Source organism: Thunnus albacares, chromosome 11 (assembly GCF_914725855.1).
Source record: "Thunnus albacares chromosome 11, fThuAlb1.1, whole genome shotgun sequence".
Lineage (NCBI taxonomy): Eukaryota > Metazoa > Chordata > Actinopteri > Scombriformes > Scombridae > Thunnus > Thunnus albacares.
In genome coordinates, this window is record NC_058116.1 from 3,511,275 (window position 1) to 3,517,274 (window position 6,000).

The following is a 6,000-nucleotide window of genomic DNA, read 5'->3' on the forward strand; positions in this document are numbered from 1 at the left end:
TTTCTTCCGATGAAGGTTGCTCACCATGCACACAGGCCAAAAATATTTCACTCTGCGTTATATGTCACTTTGCCAACAATTTGTCTGTGCTCTCCAAAATTGTTACAAATCACTGTTAAAAAATAATGATGCTTTATGATGTGACATAGATATCGTTAAGGTCTGTTTAGGTTTAGGAACAAAAAACACTTGATTGGGTTTAGGGAAACATCATAGTTTGGGTTACAAATATTACTTTCTTAAGGTTAGGAGACCTCTGTGGTCATGGTAACAATATAACCACGTAGCTAAGGTTAGGGGGTGATTGGTCATGGTTAAAACTGTGTTACGTAACGGTTTGAAATGCAAACCATACCAACTGATACTAGATGCTTTGTTGATCCATCCATACCCACCTCATTGATGTCATTTTAACAAGGTAGCAGGGCCTTGAAAACATTGTGTGGAACATTGGCCGAATATGTAAATTAGTTACAAGAAGTAGTCAATACAGTAGCCAAAATGTGCTGGTCTTGTGAGGGAACATGATTAAAATTGCAGCTTTTTTGGAGGACACCCAAAGGCAATAGGACACTGGTGTATTCTGATGCAGGTTATATGCTGCCAATGTATATTGTGCTTCACTGTCTCTTCTCTTAACTCACCCGCTCGTCCCATAGATTTTACAGCTCAAATTGAAATATTTTCAACATGTGCAGATGTGTCTTTGCAAAAAGCTTTGCATTTTGTTTTAACACACCTCTATGGAACATTTGTACAAAAAATGAACACAATATTTTAGGCCTGAAAAGTTGTTTATTGCATCCTCATGATCTTCAAATTATGAATATTTTTTCCGTGGTAACAGTAAATGCCATTTGTTGGGAAAACAGGCCAAATATGTGGTTATATATAAATATATTGTGCAGGGATATGATTTTTCACATCCCTGCATAGGCTGAAGTGCATGAAGATTTTCTTTTACTTTCCAAGTATCCACGAGGATGTTTGTTTGCATTCAGCTTGAGCTCAGCATGCCAATTTTAAAAGGACACTGTTGAGTGGGAGGAAGGCAACTGGCGCCATCTTGGCTGTTTTAATGACTACAACAGGGGAGAACTCACTGGGAGAAACAACATAATCATTGGGATTTCACTCTCTCTTGCACTTGCACAGTTGTGCTGCTCGGGAAAAAAAGTTTGAGCAGGTTTTGACAGGCGCCTTGTTTCTGTATGTCTTAGTTACTTTCTTTTGTCATGGGTGAATTGTATTTCTGTCCACCGTTTTAAAGAATGTATAACTTTACTTTCAAGTAGCATGAACGCTAGCTGGCAGCTAATTCAGTTCATCCCACTTTATGGTGTCGACTATTTACTGGCATTTACCAACCTTTACCAAACAATTGATGCTTTAGGCACAGACATATTATGCTCATTTCCAGCTCTATATTTTTATTCTGGGTCTCCACTAGAGCAGCTTTGCATCATTCACAGTTCATTCTCTTTATGGCCCCCCTCCTGATGAGCCCACTCTGTTCTGGTTGGCCAGCTTTCCGGAAGCCTGCCGAGGGACAGCCGTATCAGTGTCGTGTTAAGTTACTGCTGGATCAAACCCAACATCTCCTGCTTTACTGCTTCATATTAAAAGCTTTTAAATGACTAAATAATGGGAGACTTTCATTGTGAAGAATGAATAGGAAATGAAACGTGTTCCTCACTGAATTAGAAGAGCTTTTTTTAGCAGCGCTAAAAATCACCCCTTAAAGTGTAGCCAGCAGCAAGGTTTAGTGTAAGGCTTCACAACCAATATTAAAAAAGTTCAGCAGTACTTCCTTATGGCCATGATAACAATGAAGGCAAATCCACAGCGGAGTCCATCAATGCAGTGGTTATGATATCCGGTCCTGCCGTTTCCAAAGCAGGACACTAGCCTAGAGTATAATGGCTGTGCCCGAGCCAGTGAGAAAAGGTTCTGGAGTTGTGAACTGTAAGTCAAAGCCATTTGATCACATGTAGTTTCACTTTAATTTGTATATATCTGTGCAATTTAAACATTTAATAAATGTTCTGCCATGTGCAAAGCAGATAGTCACACAAATAGTCAAACAAACTGAATGTAAACATAAATACATTATTTCGACTATTTATTTAATTATAGCACTAGAAATAATTTATCCTGATTTTTCTCTGTCAGACCAAATGACGGGAATCGACTATTCTTACATTCTAAAGATAATTTCCATTATTCTTGATTTCCAGCATACACAGACTCATGGCCAGGCTAGCACTGAACAGCCCTGAAGTAAAATCTATTGATGAGGGGGTCAAGAATTGGTTTAAATTGAGCTGGTTGCAGGAGACTGTCCGAGTTGGAGGAAACACCTCTTCACTGAATTGCTTCAACAAAATTAGGGAACCAGGCAAGGCTATTTGCAACACATGGGGGATGTATAACATAGGAGGTATGTACATATTTTCCTGCTTTTTTGTCCTTTGCCAATCACCTGCCTAATTGTGAAGCAAGCAATGAGAAGAAACCCTAGAAGCTGGTAAAACTTCCTTGTAACTTATAAATTCTTCCAGACAGTTTGCTGGACTGAATGGAGCTAGTGCAGTTATTACATCTTCTTGTTCTCGTTATACAGTAATATTAATATCTGAGATTAGAGGGAGATACCTGAGTAGACAGTTTGATTTTGTTCTACAATGGATTGCACTTTGGTGGCTTCTTGACTCCTTTGATTAAATTTCTAATACAACCAATTCCTTCCAGACAGGCTTTGCTCAGACTGCACTGACACACACCAGAAGAACTGGCCAGTGGATTAATGCTGAGCTGATGAATCATATCAAACAATGGCCCTGTTTTCCCATGGAGGAGGATGGAGAGCTGACGATGGAGGCGACAAAGTCTCAATCCCTGCAGATGATGAGAGCATTTTCTGGCTGCAACTTCAGACACTGTGTATTCTGCCCATCCTGTCTTGTTGTGGGAGAACACAGACACGTCTGTCTGCCGGCCGCCTCCTGGGACGCTGCAGAACACACATCAAAAACAACCGGTGGCTAACTCTGCAAACAGGACAACACAGAATAAACATCAGATGGTCATATTATGCAACTGTGATCTTTGCTGGGTGCTTGTAATGTTTGAGGTTTCTCAGGCCAACGCTGAGCTACTGCTGCACTGGCCATCAAACATTTATCACAGGGATCTCGCATATTATTGCATATTTTATTAGTTTATTTTATTATGTTATGTTTATAGTTAATAAATGATGTACAACTGATGTATAACACTGAAAGAAGTTTTCCTCACTGTAAGCATTCGTCCTGTTCACACTGGCTATTGAAAGATCCCCTTCAAATGCACTTTCAGTGGAAGTGATGGGGCTTCAGCAGTCTGACTTAGTCATATCATGTGGATATCTGCTACATTTACAGTCTTTTTAGCATAAATTTCCCTCTTTGTGTTTCCTCAGACAGTGTTTCCCTGTTGAGCTGCAGTGGAAGGATAGTAACAAAAAGAGGGACTCTGGCACTAAAAAGACTGTAACGTTGAAAGATATCTACTTAATCTGGCTCATTTGGATGGAAGCTTCATGTTAGCTTCAGATAAACTTTTAGATACATTTTACATTGTAAGTGCATTAAGAAAGGATCTTCTAAGAGTCAGTATGAACAGGAGGAATGATTATGGCAAGAAAAACTTATTTAGGTGTTCATTTAGGCTCCTTTAGGCAATTTTCTTAAATTGCGAACCTGTCTTTTAATGTTTTATAGATAAGTAAGTCATTCACAAGAACTTTTGGGGTGCCAGTTTTGAAAAGTATCCACCATTCTTACACTACAATACTAATCACATCTGAAATTGTAATGTTAATCAATATTTTTAGATATTAACATTGAATCAAATGACTGTGTATAATGTGAAAAACGTTGCTCCTAGTAACAAACTCAGAGAGAAATAAAAATAATAATAATAACAAACTTTATTTCTATAGTGCCTTTCAGAACCAGAGTTACAAGGTGATTCATAAAATAAAATACCATGAAACAGTCACTCCAGGATTTTGCAGACTTTTTTTGTGATTATTGCGGCCAAAAATGCTTGAGAAAAGGAAAATCATTTTTAAAAATTACTACCAATGAAGAGTCACGTGTAATCACTTCCTTCAATTAAAAGCATACTGCATACCACAGAGAGAACTATATTTCAGTGCTAACCTACGGAGGGTTGAATCGAGGGCAAATGGATGTCTTGGTTATAGATACTTGAAGACCTTTCACTTCTCATCCAAAGGGCTTCAGTTATAACCGACTGGTGGGGAGTCCAAGGTATTTAACCTCTATGGGGTCATTATCAAGGTTGATACAACTTGGTTCGTTTGTGCTGATGGCTGTTGTAACAACTGTTGTTAGAATCACTGGAGTCACCTGAGGCAAAGTGTTAATGACAGTCGTTGGACAGTCACAGTCACATCAGGCCAAATGTGAATGGTTGTTCCTGGGAAGGGATGAAAGGACAGCATTGTAAGTGGGGATAAATGGTGTCATAGACGTATTGAGAGATGGTTTCTCTGGATAACCTGGATGACTAATAATCTTCACAAAGCTTTCAGGGCTATTTTTTAAATTTATTTTCTTAACATGACCCACAAGGTCAAAGTTAAATAAAAAGAAAATATTGTACTTGAATTCCATTTATAAACCTTTATTAAATCAACTTTCACCTCAACATTAGCACCAAATAAAATGAGTCAATAATGCTATCAAGATAAATCCATTAACATAAAAATATACTTTAATTTCCGCTGTCCCCATTTTTAAGTTTGAGGTAGATTATGTCCATCTTTGCTGTCTGAACAGCGCATCAACTTGTATTCTTCTGACAGAATGCAAACCTCATTTGGAAACATTGTTTTGTTTTGAACTGTTTTGCATGGTCTATGGCAGTATTTTTGGTTGACAGGTGAGATTTGTCCATTGTCATGGAAATTATTCCTCTTAATAAAAGGCATCTGCCTTGCGGAGTTTTATTGAAATAATCAGAATTGACATTTGCAAATGGATCTCAAAGCTTGTCAGGCAGAGAGATGACTGTTCAGCTATTATATTTATACATTCAGTCTAATACATCATAGAGCATTTTGTCACCCTTTGAGTCTTTTAATCAATACACAGTTGTCCTTTGTTCATTCATAAATATCAGTTCCTTCTCTGGGGGATATATTCCTCTGTCTCTATCTGCTGAGAATTAAAAGTTGAAGGCCGAGTTACAGCTTTGCCTTTGATAACTTATCCATACCTGCTGTGAACTGGCAGTTGAACACTATCTCATGCAAGGATGACATCTACTTAAAATTCAGACTAACATAAATCAAGTTAATCAGTATGAATAATACAGATGTAAACATGATTACAAAAATAAAAAAATATAAAATTAATCAACACTAGTTATAATCAGTATCAATAATAAGTCACAATATTTTAAGCAGAACTGAATTCACTTCCATACACTTGAAACACAGTACTGTAGTTCAATTCAGCTCAGGTCTCCTGGTCATAGTGACGTTAGCTCTCAGATATTAACACAGTGTAGCAGGCAGAACACTGGAGCACAGGGGTGCTTGGCGATATCCTTGTTTCTACTTCAGTCCCGGTTGTGCACTTCTGGTGAGACATCATCAGTTGGCCTTGGAACCCTTTTGCAGTGGTTGGCATACACCTGCGTAGCCCTCTCTGCCACCTTCAATGCTGAGGCTGTTGTGAGGACAACCTGGTTTGGACCCAGCCAGCTGGGTTTGTTGCAGCTTTTCCTCCTAAAGTCTTTCACCAGCACCCAGTCTCCTGGTTTGAGGTTGTACGGGTTACCTGGTCTCTGCTGAGGTAGGCCTGCTTTCACCTGTTTGTGTATAGTACTAAGGCCAGAAGACAAATTTGCACAATATTTCAACATTTCATCAATACAATCCTCTGTGCCAGGAAGCTGTCTTTTTGCTGGTCCAACACCTTTGCTACA